The sequence below is a fragment of the Propithecus coquereli genome, unplaced genomic scaffold, assembly GCF_000956105.1.
Source record: "Propithecus coquereli isolate 6110/MARCELLA unplaced genomic scaffold, Pcoq_1.0 Scaffold249, whole genome shotgun sequence".
Lineage (NCBI taxonomy): Eukaryota > Metazoa > Chordata > Mammalia > Primates > Indriidae > Propithecus > Propithecus coquereli.
In genome coordinates this window covers 3,164,503-3,181,184 of record NW_012148052.1, presented here as the reverse complement: position 1 = coordinate 3,181,184, position 16,682 = coordinate 3,164,503, and the positions used below count along the sequence as shown (strand labels likewise).

General features: G+C 47.7%; 1 pseudogene; it reads left to right on the top strand.

Annotated features, from left to right (window-relative positions):
* The first annotated feature begins 1,374 nt into the window (after nucleotides 1–1,374).
* Nucleotides 1,375–10,295, top strand: LOC105812326 (annotated as a pseudogene).
* Nucleotides 10,296–16,682: the final 6,387 nt, after the last annotated feature.

Genomic DNA, 16,682 nt, shown 5'->3' with positions numbered 1-16,682 from the left:
GGGGAAAAAAAAAAGTGGGCCCAACCAAATAATCCAAGATAATGTATTTTAAGGTCAACTGACTAGCAACCTTAATTATATCTGCAACCTTAATTCCTTCTTGCCATATAATTTACACGGGTTCCAGGGAGCAGACTATGAACATCTTTGGAGGGCCATTCTGCCTACCACAAAACCCTTAGATGCCCCCCTTTTTATCTTTATAGTCAATCTTCATGACTAAATATGAAACGAGGTTGTCATTCATGCTATCATTCCATTTTTTTAAATTGCTATAAATAAAATTAGTACCTGATCCATCTTTGTTTCTAAGAAGAAGGGCAAAGCTATAATTATAACCTAAATCTTACAAAATTAAGGAATCTTTTTCACTTAGCTTTTAGTGTTCACAAAAGGACCTAAAGCAAACTTTTTTAATTAACTTACCTTTTCAAGTATCAGTTATTCTTGGATAATGAAATCTACATTTCATTCCATGTTCTCTGTTACTCTTTCATCAAATATGTCCAATAATCAACAGTACCATTTTTCTTCAGTTCAAAGCTCATCTTGACTTTCTTTTTTTTCTTTGTTTTTTTGAGACAGGGTCTTACTCTGTTGCCCAGGCTAGAGAGCAATGACATCATCATTGCTCACTGCAACCTCCAACTCTTGGGCTCAAGCCATCCTCCTGTCTCAGCCTCCCAAGTAGCTGGGACTACAGGTGGGCGCTACTGTACCTGGCTAATTTTTCTGTTTTTTTTTGTAGAAACGAGGGTCTCACTACGTGGCCCAGGCTGGTCTCAAACTCCAGGGCTCAAGCAATCCTTCCACCTTGGCCTCCCAAAGTTCTGGGATTACAGGTATGAGCTACCACACCCAGCCTGATCTTGACTTTCTAAGATGGACTCAGGTACTTGGTAACTGCATTTACCCTTAGAATTTCAGAGAGTCCTGAACTCAAATCCAAAGATCGTGCCAGCACAGGCCTTCTTGTGTATTGGTATTAAAGAAAGGAAATGTATGGTGGCTCAAGGGCTTTTTTGTGGCTACTTTGTGCTTAGCTTGCTGTTAAGGGGTGCAGGCTCCTGGGCTGGGAATTAATCCTGAGCAAGTCTCAGACTTCTCAGAAATAAATGGAGGTCAGATCTGGTGGCACATGCCTATAGTCACACCTACTCAGGAGCTTGAGGTGGGAGGATTGCTGGAACCCAGGAGTTGAGTCCAGCCTGGACAGCATTATCGAGACCCCATTTTAAAAAATAAATACATAAATGAATGAATGAAAAAAATTTTAAAAAGAAGTAAGTGGAAGGCTATCAGGTATTCTTTTAATCTCATGGGGTTTAAGAAGCTGAGTTATAATCAGTGTTTTCAGAATGAATTTGTGTCAATTTGACCAAACCAATGAAAATTAGGGAAAGTTCTGCCAGACCAGGTGAGTGGGAGCAACTCATAGATTCCCTGTCATATCCCTTGGCCTTTGCTGCATTTTTATCCTGATCTTACTTCCTGTTGTGGTAGTGGTATAAACACAAGTAGAGTGGTTTATAGTGGAGAAGAGAATGCAACACCTCCGTGAAAATAAAGAATTTGAGATTCTCAACAAGCTAGAGGCATTGTCCAGTGTGAAAGTCTAGCTTTTGTACATCGACATAGACTATGCCTGTTCAGCCTTGGCACTGGCCGGGATTTCCCTTTTGGCTTGACTTAGTCCCTCCTCCTTACTGTCATTTGCCTCTGCTAAGAGCTGGACTTTAGGGCCTGACATTTGTCTTGGGGAGTTCCTCTGGCTGTGAGAGCCTACATAGTGTGTTCACTCTGCTGATGAAAGCAGTGAGGAACTGAACATAGCTAATTAGCAATTGGCAGATAGCTTGAAGTTCTTAACATTCTTTTGATTCTTTCCTTACAGTCTGGTCAGATGACGACTGGTTGAAGAAGCCTGGGAAGAGAATAAATAGGAAGATGGTTCTAGAGCCTCCCAAAAGCAGAAACCCAGGAAGTCAGAATGGAGGGAGCTTCATGCTTTCAGAGGAGAGGCTGGTGCTTTCCACCCAGGGCACTTCTGATGTGAGCGGTGTTAGTGAGTTGAATGGAGAAGCTTGCTGTTTCTCATCTAGGTGAGAAAGAGCTTACGTGTGCTCGGGTATTTGTGGTTGCTGTTGAACGTGGAGAATGAGGTGGGAAAGGACAGTGCATGTTCCTCATCACTGGCATCCACCATCCGGAGGTCTTTCCTGCTCCCTCACTGAAGACCGTGGCACCAGGCTCACTGTCTTCCTATTCCTGCCCCAATTCCAGGGAGGCAGAGGAATGCAGAAGCCCCTTCCCCTCAGTGTGTACACAGCACAAGGCTCTCCCTGCCTCATCACTTTCTCCTGCTTGTCTATAGACCATCCTGACCGTTGGTCTTAGGATAATTTAGGAGCCTCTCCTTCTCTGTCGTGTTTCTCTGAGTTCCTTCCTTATCCCTCAGCTCCTCTCTCCATCTTGTCCTTGTGCAGTCTCAGCCACTTTTGTCTCCTGCCTAAGGTTGTAACAGCTATTCATTGTCCGGATGACTTTCTGATCTCTATCCCTAGCCTTCACCTTCCACATATTTCTGTCCCGATGTCTCTCTCACAGGCGCTATAAATAAAGCACACCCCAACTGAATGTCCTCACCTTTCACTCTGGGGTTCCTGTATGTTCAGTCTTAGTTCACTTTGCCATCTTCAGCATAATCACCCCAACCAGATACCTCGGTGTCAGCTTAGACCTCTTGTTGTATTTCATACCTGATGCATTGCCATATCCTGCTAATTTTATCTTTTGAATCTTCCTGCATTTCTCCTCTCCTGCTCTTTCCTGCCACCGTTGTCTTATCCTCTCCTGTGGATAATTATGGTAGCTTCCTAACTGATCTCCCTTGCGCCAGGCCTGCCCTCCTCCTGTCCTTAGCAGCCCGAGGGAGCTTCCCAAAGCACAGATCTGACTGTGTCACTCTCCTCAGCATTTTAGGCTGCCCTCATCTATAGGAAGGAGTCCAGGTCTCATTAAAAGATACAGAAAGTTTCTCTGTGTTCTGACATATGCTTATCCCTCCACATTTTGTCTCCATTTTATATTCTAGGAAACAAGAGTTTGTAGATATCTATAAATCTCTGTGTTTTTGCATAAGCCATTCCTCTGCCTGCACTGCCCTTTCCAGCTTGTTTTATCTGGCTAGCTCCTCATTTTTCATGGCTCAGCTCAGTTACTACCTTCTCCAGGAAACTTTTCTGAGTCCTCTAGTGAGTGAGATGAGTGTCCCTTCAGGGCTCCCATCGCCTCTGGGCTCCTGTGGCACCTCTGTCCTAGCAGTCACTGCACGATATTGAAATCTCTTATTTAACAAATGTTTGAATATTGCTTATTCTATGCCAGGCACTGTTCTAAGTGTTTTACAAATACTTAATCCTAATAACAATTATTTGAGATAAGTACTATTATTACCCCCAATTCTAGGTGAGGAAACTGGGACACAGTGAGGTCAAATACATTGTCCATTGTTGCCCAGCTCATAAGTGGTGGAGCTGAGATTTGAAGTAAGGCTGTAGAGCTTCAGGGTCTGTGTCCTTCGTACAATCGTGGGCATCTCTCCACGCTGGATAGCCAATTCCTCGAGGGCAGGGGCCATGTCTGTTTATTTAATAACCCCACTGCTTGGCCCGATAGCTCAAGACCTATATGTTTAACTATTAATCCAAACTACAACAAGGTCAGAAACAACAGTTTTCTCATCAAGCAAATGAGAGGGTTTGTACTGCATGTTTTATTTATCCTCTGGTCAATCTTGTCTTGGGGGACAAAGTAAGGCCCAACCTCCTCCATTGTCTTCTGATCACATAGGCCTAAGCAAGAGGGCTGCCTGAAAGGGGCGGCCTTGCAAAATTAACAGAAAACAGGAAAATATCTAATCCTGCAATTTCCTAGTAAGAGTTAAGATCAGTCCTATAAGTTCTCTCACTAACAGGTACCCTGCAGGAGTTCTGTTTTGCGCAACTTCTGAAGAGAGCTGAACAAGAGGAAAAGAGGTGGTAAATCTCTCTCTCTTTGAAAATTCCTTTGAGAATCTGCTTTTTTACAGTCTAAAGAGTTCCTGAGTGAACAGCAGGGTGCCAGCTTCAGACCTCAGCTACATCTCAAGGGCACAGTCGCATCTCCTGCGATAATCCCTTCTCCTGGGAAAGGCAGGAGAGCCAGCTCTTGGACTTTGACATCCTGCCTCTGCTTCTGCTATCATCTTGCCCTGGAGAAGAAAGGAAGGAGCGGATGCAGCAGTTTCTCAACTCTACCCCGCTAATTTACAACCTCTGCCTTTAAAAAGTCTGAATAGCTGCTTTTCAAGGCCAGCACAATCTTCCTTTCTCCACTTCCATGCTGGCCCTTTTTCCGACACTGTCTCCACCTAGGAAAAAGTAACTTCTTCTTCCTATCCTAAATTTTGTCTGTAGAACTCTTTCTCAAAATCTGCATGCACTAGCTCTCATACCCTAACACTGCCCCCATAGCTTCTTCTGTGTAGCCAGGCTGGGAATATGGACGGCTGAGCATAGAGGGAGGAGGTGGTGGTATGTGAACAGGTCTGCTTAACTAGGGGACAGTGGGCTTGAACTGGGATTTGAAGATATTGAGAGTCGTGAATCATGGGCCAGAAAAGTGCTGTTCTGGGACTGCAGGGCAGGGGGAAGCAAGCTGATTTGTCTGAGGGTGAGCTTGCTGAGATAATATACCAGGTGGGGGGGGTGCTCAAATCAGAAAGTGCTGGGGTCTCTGGTTACTGATGTCCAGCTGGGTGCTGTGGCAGTGGCTTCTGCCTCCTGCAACCCTGTGAGGGCCCGAGGCCTTCCCTGTGGGCACCTTGCTGCAGCCTGCTCACTGGAATTGGGTTCTGAGCATGTGTACAGAAGAATACTCGTGCTCCTACTTGGGGAGTCAGAGAGTTCTCTCTAACCTAGCAGTTTCTTCTGCACCTAGGGAGAGCCTGCTGCAAAAAAGGCCCGCTCAAATCCTCAGGTGTACATGGGCATCAAGATAGGGAACAAGCCAGGTGGCTGTATCCTGGTGCTCCTGTGTTCAGACGTCGTGCCCATGACAGCAGGTGAGCAGGGCTCTTTGTCAGGATGGTGGGAAGCTGGTGGCCAAGCAGACTGGGAAGGAAGCTGCCTGGAACCTGGGATCCTTGACACTATTTCAGCCTGAGGCCATCTGAGGCATCTCACATCCCAGCATCCAGTAACAAATGAGGCAGAGCAGACATTTCTGAAGCTCTCAAAGGCTTAGAACCATCAGAAAGAGTAAGCAATTGAAAGTTATAAACTGTTTTAATTATCCTCTGGTTTGGTTTTATTGTATTTTTTTGGGTAACTTTATTTTGATATATTTTCAAACTTAGAGATATATAGAATAAAAATCCTATAAGAGTAGTTCAGGGAGCTCCCATATATCCTGTAGCCATTCAGTAATTTACTTTTTGCCCCTCATGCTACATCATTTTTTTTACATACATACATATATACATATATGTACGTGTGTGCATATGCATGTATCTTTTCCCCTGTTCCAGTTGAGAAGTCGAAGACATCATTCCTCTGTGCTACTAGATACTTCAGTATGTATTTCCTTTTTTTTTTTATTTGGGGCAGAGTCTCACTCTCTCACCTAGGCTGGAGTGTAGGGGCATCATCCTAGCTCACTGCAACCTCAAACACCTGGGCTCAGGCGATCCTCCTGCCTCAGCCTCCTGAGTAGCCGGGACCACAGGCATGTACCACCACGCCTAGCTAATTTTTTTCGGTTTTTGTAGAGATGGGGTCTCACTGTATTGCCCAGGCTGGTCTTGAACTCCTGGCCTCAAGCAATCCTCTTGCCTCGGCCTCCCAAAGTGCTGGGATTACAGGCCTGAGCCCCCATGCCCAGCCCTATATTTCCTAGGAACAAGGATATTCCCTCACATAATCATAGGACGACTATCAAAATTATGAAATTTAACCTTGTCACACTACTTTAATCTTCCAACCATATTCAGATTTCATCACTAGTCCCAATAGTGTCATTAATAGTGATTTTTAGCAATTTTTCTTCCCTGAAAAGCGTTCACTCATTGCATTAAGTTGTCGAGTCTTTTTAGTCTCCTTTAATTTGAAACAGTTTCTGTTTTTCATTGTCTTTTTGATCTTGACATCTTTGAAGAGAACAGACCAGTTGTGTTTAAGGCTGTTTCTCAATTTGTGTTTGCCTGGTACTTCCTCATGATTCGATTTGGCGGGGATACCACAGAAGCAGTGCTGTTACTGTACCATAAGAGGAAGTACGCAACGTCAGTTCAGATGTTTGCGATGTTAACTTTGATCGCTCAGCTGAGATATCCAATGGAAACTTACTATTTTTAAAGGCATAAATTAAAAGCTAAAATTTTTTCTCCTCACTAACCCTAGCCCACTCTCAGACTGTTACTGTGGTTCCTATTTTCTTAAATATTCGTGAGTCTTTTTACCCATAATCTTTTTTTGTTTTAATCTAGCTTTTTTATGTTTAGTAAAGTCATAATTGCACATAATTTTTAAAAAGTCATTCTATAATAAAACATGGCATTCTGCTCTCTTCAACATCATTTTTCTGCCCTGCCAGAGGCAACCAACACTCGTTTATTTTAATAAATATTTTGGTTTTTATTGCTATATCTCTGAAAAATATACTCAAGTTACAACTACTTGATTTTTTTCAGTTTTTCTGCGAAACAGACTCATGGAGATTTGCATGCAGCAAGTTTATTGGAGAGTGATCTAAGGAACAACTCTTGTAAGAGAATGAGGGAAGCAGATTGGGCAGAGAGAGTATTTTAACTGCCTTGCAGTCACATAGAGACCTCAGCTGATCCCATGGGTAGTTGTGGAGCTTGGATATCCCTTCAGAGTTGTTCTGAATTGAGGCGAGGGGGCCAGGCCTTTGTACCGTCACATGGACCAGTCGTGAATTCTGGCTGGTTCCCAGCGGTGGTGTAAACTTTGGTGAGGTAGCTAGCTCCCTTTGGCCAAGGGCAATTCCTGGGGTTGGTCTCATCAGGGTTGGTAGTATCCAACACTCCTGGGTGCTGAGGGTATGGCAGTCTTGGTCTTGCAGGGGATCTGAGTGGCTTTCCACAGCGTCCCCTGTGGCCTCCTGTCACACCACTCGGATCCACTTGCTTCATTTGATAGGTTCACTTCACCTGGCAACAGTTCCTCTAGGACTCTGGTTAGTCTCTCCCTGGGGACATTAGAGGAAATGAGAAGAGAGTTGGTGGGATGAACTGTGGTTCCCGTTGCTGCTGTTGATCCCAGAACTACAGCCGATGCTCATCATCTCCCTCCTCTGCCACCCATTCTAGATTCCTCTCAGCCTCACCTCAGCTGGCTCCTCTGCAGGTCTACATGGCTTACGTGGTGGGGTGACCTCCACCTTTACCCATGGGGATTTGAGCTCCTGGTTGTTGTGCTCTTGTCAGGCCACGGCTACCCTGTCAGAATTAGGCAGGAGAGTACAAGAGATGTGCCCATGGGTCCCCTGGGTGCCAGGCCTGTTCTGACCATCCCTTTTGTGTGACAACCAAGTGGCCTTCTCCTGATGGTCAGGGTCAGCTGTCCTGCCAGGATGGCGGCTCCTTTCTTACCTGCTTGTTTCTTGGCACAGGGAACCTAATGCATTCAGGCAGCAGTCATAGTTTAAAGGCTAATGGGATTCTGGTTGTCTCCACTGGTAAAAGTGTACCCTGTGGAAGCTAGGACCTCTAGATGCACAGAGCCTTGAGTGTGGGGACTGGACTCCCAGGACACAGCACTCTATAATGGTCATTGAATCAGGGTGTATGTTGTGCCCATCCTCACAGGGTATCGTTTCTAAGCTTGTGCCTCAACTGCGCGTTAAGGCCTTTCCCTCTTTCTATTAGTTCTGAATGATGCGGTACATGATAGGAATAGTGGATCCCAAGTTCAGGTGCTGACTGCCGCACCTCCTTTGCTGTAAAATGGGTCCTTGGTTTGATGGGATGTTATGCTGCATCTTAGTCCATTTGTGCTGCTATAACAAAATACTTGAGACTGGGTAATTGGTACAGAACAGAAACTTATTTTCTCATAGTCTGGAGGCTGGGAAGTCCAAGATCAAGGCACTGGCAGGTTTGGTCATTTGGTGAGGGCTGCTCTCTGCTTCCAAGATGACACCTTGTTGCTGCATCCTCTGGAGGAGAGGAACGGTGTCCTCACATAACAGAAGACAGAAGGGCAACAGAGCCAAAGGTTGTGTGAAGTCCCTTTTATAAGGGCCTTAATCCCATTCACGAGGAGAGGAGCCCTCATGACCTAATCACCTTTGAAGGGCCCCACCTCTTATTACCTTCACATTGGCCATTAAGTTTCAACACCTGGGTTTTGAAGGGGACACAGTCAAACCATAGCATGCAGTATTCTGTGTCTTTTGATACCTTGAGCACTTGCATAGTGTTATTAGCTAAAGCCCAGTATACAATAAAAGCAAAGTCATGTCCAGAATATTTGTCACTGCCTGTCAAGATGAATTACTCCTCCCTTCATGGTAGAAGGGGTCCTGTGTAAGCAATTTGCCACCACGTGGCTAGTTGATCTGGAAGGATGAGGAGCTCAACGTTGGTGTCAGTTGCTAGTAGTTTGGGCATTTGGTAGTAGCAGTAGCTAGATCAGCTGTGGTGAGTGGAGCCCATGCTGTTAGACTCATGTATTGCCTCCATCCTGGTCATCATGGCTACTTTGTTCATGCACCCATCAGCCAGCACTGCAGTGACACATGGGAGAAGCTGGCTGATGTCAGTTCCCCGAGTCTTTCTGTTCAGTGATTGTTCAGTATCTCTTCTGTGGTGGGTATTTCCTGGTGGGCATTAACATCAAAGATCTTCAAACCTTGTGCCCACTCCCATAGTCCGTCCACATGCTGCTCCTCCACACTTCCTAGTCCCTAGTCTTCCGTTTTCTTCCAGGTTCCTGACCTACCATCCGAGCCATTTGTCACTGACCTTGAACTTGTATATATTTTCCTGGGGCCATTTTTCTTTCTACACACAGTTGTCACCTGAAGCTTGCCTTTCGAGAGGACTTGCCCTCATCACTGTCATTCAGGGCCCCCCGTAAGGTAGTAGTGCAGTAGCAGTCCATTTTCAGCTTGTCCCCACATACCAACCGAGCCTACCCTTTGGTGAACCAAGCCTGTCCTTTCTCCTCCTATGCTAGCTGGCCGTAAGGGACCTCTACGGGACCACAGGTGTGAACTGAAGACGAGGTGTGGGTACAACAATGGGGGCTGACACAGGGAATCTGGTCACCTACTCTTTCAAGCTTACTGAACTTCTGGCCCTGCTTGTACGGATTCTGAACGCACCACGTCCATCCTAATGTGGATTGCTGCAGGGCCTGCCGGATCTTATGACTTAATAAGTCTAACAGAACCCAGCTCATGGTGGATACTTCTGGCCACATGGTTAGGTGTTCCAGCTCTGTCAGAGCCCAGTACCATTCCAGAAATTGTTTTTAAGTGGTTGACTTAGAAAAAATGTCAAGTCTATAGAAAAGTTGTTAGAAGAATATAACATGTAGTCATATATAGTCATACGTCCTTTACATAGATTCACTCATTGTTAATATTTGCTGTCTACCTGTAATTAGACATATGCATATGCATGTGATCTTTTTTTAAGAGATAGAGTCTCACTCTATTTTTAAGAGATAAAGTCTCTGATGGAGGGCAGTGGTGTGATCATAGCTCACTATAGCCTCGAGCTCCTGGGCTCAAGTGATCCTCCTGCCTCAGCCTCGCAAGTAGCTGGGAGTACAGACATGCACCACTACACCTGGCTATTTTTTATTTTTTTAGAGATGGGTCTTGCTATGTTGATCTCAAACTCCTGAGCTCAAGTGATCCTCCCACCTCAGCCTCCCAGAGTGCTAGGATTATGGGCGAGAGCCACCGTGCCTGCCCAAATATTTAATTTAAATAAAGGTAACGTACTGTTTTAGATTCTGAGAGCAGGAGTTTTAAATACCTAGGTAGATATTTTTTACCTCAGCACTTTTTCCTTTCCCCACCCCAGAGAATTTCCGTTGCCTGTGCACCCATGAAAAGGGCTTCGGCCTCGAGGGAAGCAGCTTCCACCACGTCGTCCCCCAATTCTTGTGCCTGGGCAGCGATTTCACAAATTACAGTGGCACCGGGACAAGTCCATCTACGGGAAGAAGTTTGATGGCGAAAACTTTATGCTCGAGCACCGAGGACCAAGTAGGAGCTGATCAGTGTGTGGTGACGAGTGAGGCTGGGCCCGGGTGGGATGGCCGTGCCGGATGGAGGACAGGGCGTCTGCAGGAGACCAGCTACTGGACAGAGGAGACCCATTCAGCCTTGCGAGGGTGGAGTTAGCTTTGGGCTTCGAAAGATTTGTTTTTTATTTTGGCTTATTCAAGTTCCTGTTGGTCTCCTTTTATTATAAGAGGAAGAAACATAGAAGTCTGGTTCTGCTACTGCAGTGGTTTGTTGTTATTATTTTTGTAACTTTTTATTTCATATAAATTTATACTTACGGAAGAGTTACAAGAATAGCACAATGAACCCCCATATACATTTTTGTTCCTTTTACTTGGATTCATCAGCTGTTTACATTGGTGAACATAATTTCCTATTCTCTTTCTGTGTATATTATAGACAGTGCTTATTTTTTTGGAGCCATGTGAGAATAAGTGGGAGATGTCATGTACCTAAGAACAGGGACATTTTTAACATGACCACGGCATGGTAATCAAAATCAGAAAATGAGCACTGGTAAAATACTATGTCTAATTTACAGTGTGCATTCAGGTTTCCTCATCTGTGACCATGTCCTCCTTCAGGGGTGTTCACGGTTGGAATGCATCCTGGACTCACGCCCCACCTCATGCCCGTGCTGCCCTGTGTGCCCACTCTTGTCCCACCTTGTCACTGGACGCACGCCCCTTGCTCTTGCCGTGAAGCCTGCTGCCTCTCTCTCTCCTGCTCACTTGGTACAGAGCTCTGTCTGCTGGAGACTGGCACACCCTGAGCTACCTGGTCCCCTTCCAGTTGGGGAGCTCAGGTCTTGAGGGTGACTTAAGCAGTGGCCAGCAGTGCTCGCAGATGCCCAGGTAATTCTCATCCACGGAGTGAAGAGAGAACACGTTCTTTCCTCAGTCCTCATTCCTCCAGCGTTGCTAACACTCTCCCTCTCAGCTGACGCTTCGTATTCACAGAAACGATCAGAAGAGAACTGTTTTGTCTTCCCACCACCAGATCTACTCCCCTGCCTGTGTCCTTCTCACCCGCTAACCCACCTGCCTTCTGTGACAGTGGCAGCCCCTCTGTCGGCTCCCTCCACTCGACACTGCTCCCTTCTCCTTCCTCTCTTGCAGCCTCCGTTCCCCCCTGCACTGTCCTGCCATCAGCGCACAGGCTGCTGCAGAGTCGCCAGCCCCTGCAACAGATAAAATATGTCTCCCTTGACCGGCGTTCCCCTCCAGCTGCCACTCCAATTCGTTGGTCTCTTACTAGCAAAACTTGGAAGAGTTGGGGAGACTCATTGCTCTGTTTCTTTCCTCAGCCCCCTCCAGGGAGACTTTCCTCCCTTCCCCACCTCTGGTCAGAGGCTCCAGCAGTCAGATCTCAGCCCTGCTCCCCCATCTCCGCAGCGCTGGCTCCTGGGGCTCCCACACCCTCCCCCATGTGCCTCCGCCCAGGGCTGTTCCTAGGGGGACCAGGGCTCACTGTGGCCTTTCTGCTCCACCTGTATTCACTCTTTGCTTTAATGGTTCTTATCCCTTTTAGCCCAGCACCTACCTCTTGTAGCTAATACTTCTCTGTGCTGAAATGAAAGTCATAGCTAATATATCCTTCCAGTGGATGCCTAATTAAAAACATACTATTATGTTGTAATTGTAATATAAAGGAAAATTAAAGGAAAGTAATTTATAATAGCCTAATATGCATTTCAGTATTAAAAATGCAAGCATTACACTACATATGTAAACTACACACTACATATATAAATTACACACTACATATGTAAACTATTTAAACATGAGCACTTCTGCCTAGAGCAGCAGTTAGCAGTGTGGACCGATACAGGTGCCCTGTGCTAGCAGAATTACAGGAATGCGATTTTCTGAAATAGGGAAAATCACTTGGGAAAATTCTGAACAAAAAGAAATCAAATATTCCCTTAGTTTATATGATGGGTCCATTTCTTGAAAAAATTAGTGGAAAAATTTAATTTTTGCCTGGGAGTGGTGGCTCATGCCTGTAATCCCAGTACTTTGGGAGGCCGAAATGGGAGGATCATTTGAGGCTAGGAGTGCAAGATCAGCCTGGGCAACATAGTGAGACCCCATCTCTACAAAAAATTTAAAAATTAGCTGGGCATGGTGGTGTGCACCTGTAGTCCCAGCTACTTGCGAGGATGAGGCAGGAGGATCACTTGAGCCTGAGGGTTCCAGGTTACAGTGAGCTATGATGATGCTACTGTACTTCAGCCTAGGCGACAGAATGAGATCCAGTCCCTAAAAACAAAAACAAACAAATATATAATTCTTTGGATTTCTATGGAAAATGGATGGAGGTTCTAGGTTCAGATCATTATAAACAGATGTACATGAATATTTGTCAGTGTTGTTGAAAATCCAGGAGGATTTAGAATAATTATCAGTTACGTGGGACGTTGCAAGACATCTAGATTCCTTCATTCCTTCCCACTAATGACAGCAACACCCACCGTTAATAATCACCAAAAATACACCCTGAAGTCTCCATAGCCCCTAGGGGGCAGTATTGCCCCACTGAGAAGCAGCGGACTAGGCCACCATATCCAGGCCCAGGGCTTTCAACGCCATCTCTGAGTTAAGTTTGTCCCCACTGAAGTCTCTGTGCAGATGGCTCCCTGAGCTCCAAACTCCTGTCCAACTGCCTGACTGTTGTCTTCACTGGATACCCCATGAGCATCTCAGACTTCACGTGTGCAAAATAGCTCTTGGCCTTCTCCCCCAAACTGCAGCTCAGGAGATGTGGGCCAGGCTGCTTCCAGGATAAGGGGCTGCTTCCGCCCAGGTTCCAAGGTGGGCGTGGGTGTCCTAAACCACTCTTTATTCTCCCCACTCACTCCCCTGACTTCTGTTCTGCCCCCAAAGGCCCAGGGCAGCAAGGATGGGAAGCCAAAGCAGAAGGTGATCATTGCCAACTGTGGGGAGTTTGTGTGAGAGGTGCTTTCTCTGCTCCCCTCCCTCTTCTCTTGCTCCCGCCCACCCAGGAGGGAGCTGCCAGCCTCAGCTGTTCGAAGCAGGCAGCGTTTGTGGCATGAGCCCTTCCTCAGGGTCAGCTTGGAGCAGCTCCTCTGCCGGCACAGCCTGGACTTTGCCCAAGTGTGGCTGTGGGTCCCGAGCCAGCACGGGAGCCGCCCTCCCCACCACAGACAGGCTATGCGTGGCCACTGGCTTTTTCTGGCATTTGTTGCTGGGTCTGTCCTGGGCCCACCAGTGTGGCACCTGGGATGTTTTCTTTGCTAAAATAAAATCCTAGTTCTTTTACTTTTGCTTCCAGCCAGGTCCCAGGTGTTTGCAGAGGTCGTAGCTGGGACAAGCCATAGCATCTTCCCCAAGGCCACCCTCGCGCCTTAGGCCAAGTCTCTGAGGAGACACCCTGTTGGCCCATTGCAAAAGTGCCTCTCTCCTCTTTCCTCTCACTCCTCTCTCCTCTCTCTCTCTTCTCTCTCTCTCTCTCTCTCTCTCTCTCTCTCTATCTCTCTCTCTCTCTCTCTGGCTACCAGGCAGGCATGTGGGTGAGCCGGGCTCCATTCCTGCTCTCACAGCAGCTGGTCTTGTTTCTCCTGGGCACCCAAACACAATCTCACCGATCTCTTCACTCATTATGCGCTCACTGAACCGACAGTCAGAACTGGATTCCTGCAGAGTGCCCAGGCCCCGTGCTTGGTGCTGGGGAGACATAGGAAACAAGCCAAAGGTGGTTCCCGCCTGCCCCCAACCCCGGGCCTGCCTGGGAGGTGCAGTCTGGTGCCACAGTTTGCAGCCTGTGCTAGGCTGGCCTCTTGCCCTAAACAAATTTGGGACCAGCCAGGCACCTCACGGCATCTCACGTGCTGAGGCTGAGCCCCTCGGTCACCAGAACCTCCCCCAGGGCTGCCACCTGCTTCCGTGCCCGTCTCAATAGCTCTGTCTGGATGAGTCTTGACACTGAGAAGCTGCTAGGCTGGGTGGGTTCTCTCCACCTGTGTTGTCAGGGTGGAAATCAAGGTGAGCCCGGTGGGGAGGGGACAGCCCTGCTGCCCTGGCCCCTGTGACCCTGGGCAGGCCTGGGTTTCTGCCTTCAAAGGGGGCTTCTACCCCTCCATCGGCCTGGGCCTGCTCCCCAGATTGGGATCCACTGCCTGCAGTGCTCCCACTGGGGACCCCTTAACAGAGGTGTCCCTCTTACTGGTGGTCAGTCATGGCCATCAGATGGGCAGCAGTGAGGCCAGCTACTCAAGGCTGCTGTGACGCCCAAGAGAAGAGGGTGTGTGTGAAGTGCTCAGCATGGCTGGCTCTGGGGGTGACATGCAGGGAGGGGGAACAGGCTGCCCGAGGCCCTCAGAGGGAGGACTGGTCAAACAGCCCTGTGAGACAGGTGGCTAGTTGGGGTGGGGGTGGGAGGTCCTTGCTGCTGTGCTTCCCCGACTGTCCTGGGAAGGTGTGACCACGGGGCTGGCCAGAGAGGCCAGTGGAAGGGGAGCCATCGTATGGCTTCCCCAGAAGTTATCCTGCTGGGTCTACCTGTGACCCTTGTACACTGAGGTCGCCTGAGTCTCGGAGGTGAGGTGCCTGCCCCTGCCCCAATCACCCCGCTCCCTCAGCAGGGTCCTACCCTCTTCTTGTGCCAAGTGCTGCACAGAGGAAGAAAATTCCTGGTCGAGGGATCCAGGCTAATGGCCATCCTGTGACCACATGGCCTGAGCACTGTGCTGCCCACCTGCCTGGTCACGGGAAATCGTGAGGCCTGTTAGTGAGGCAGACAATTAAGTCAGAACCCAAGGGATGGAATACAATTGAAGATTATATTTTCAAAGAGTATTTAATAATAGAAATTTTCAAAATATATCATAAATTGAATAAATCAGATCACCAGGCAGTGCATAGAGTATGATCTTGACTTTATGATATATCCATATACCCATATGTAAAAACAAATGCGTATGTGCCAAGAAAAGACAGGAAGGAACTGTTAACACTGGTGATTGTGGTGGATTACGGCTGTTTGTATTCTGTTTTTTTTTTTTTTTTTTTTTTTGACAGAGTCTCACTGTACTTCAGCCTAGGCGACAGAATGAGATCCAGTCCCTAAAAACAAAAACAAACAAATATATAATTCTTTGGATTTCTATGGAAAATGGATGGAGGTTCTAGGTTCAGATCATTATAAACAGATGTACATGAATATTTGTCAGTGTTGTTGAAAATCCAGGAGGATTTAGAATAATTATCAGTTACGTGGGACGTTGCAAGACATCTAGATTCCTTCATTCCTTCCCACTAATGACAGCAACACCCACCGTTAATAATCACCAAAAATACACCCTGAAGTCTCCATAGCCCCTAGGGGGCAGTATTGCCCCACTGAGAAGCAGCGGACTAGGCCACCATATCCAGGCCCAGGGCTTTCAACGCCATCTCTGAGTTAAGTTTGTCCCCACTGAAGTCTCTGTGCAGATGGCTCCCTGAGCTCCAAACTCCTGTCCAACTGCCTGACTGTTGTCTTCACTGGATACCCCATGAGCATCTCAGACTTCACGTGTGCAAAATAGCTCTTGGCCTTCTCCCCCAAACTGCAGCTCAGGAGATGTGGGCCAGGCTGCTTCCAGGATAAGGGGCTGCTTCCGCCCAGGTTCCAAGGTGGGCGTGGGTGTCCTAAACCACTCTTTATTCTCCCCACTCACTCCCCTGACTTCTGTTCTGCCCCCAAAGGCCCAGGGCAGCAAGGATGGGAAGCCAAAGCAGAAGGTGATCATTGCCAACTGTGGGGAGTTTGTGTGAGAGGTGCTTTCTCTGCTCCCCTCCCTCTTCTCTTGCTCCCGCCCACCCAGGAGGGAGCTGCCAGCCTCAGCTGTTCGAAGCAGGCAGCGTTTGTGGCATGAGCCCTTCCTCAGGGTCAGCTTGGAGCAGCTCCTCTGCCGGCACAGCCTGGACTTTGCCCAAGTGTGGCTGTGGGTCCCGAGCCAGCACGGGAGCCGCCCTCCCCACCACAGACAGGCTATGCGTGGCCACTGGCTTTTTCTGGCATTTGTTGCTGGGTCTGTCCTGGGCCCACCAGTGTGGCACCTGGGATGTTTTCTTTGCTAAAATAAAATCCTAGTTCTTTTACTTTTGCTTCCAGCCAGGTCCCAGGTGTTTGCAGAGGTCGTAGCTGGGACAAGCCATAGCATCTTCCCCAAGGCCACCCTCGCGCCTTAGGCCAAGTCTCTGAGGAGACACCCTGTTGGCCCATTGCAAAAGTGCCTCTCTCCTCTTTCCTCTCACTCCTCTCTCCTCTCTCTCTCTTCTCTCTCTCTCTCTCTCTCTCTCTCTCTCTCTCTCTATCTCTCTCTCTCTCTCTCTGGCTACCAGGCAGGCATGTGGGTGAGCTGGGCTCCATTC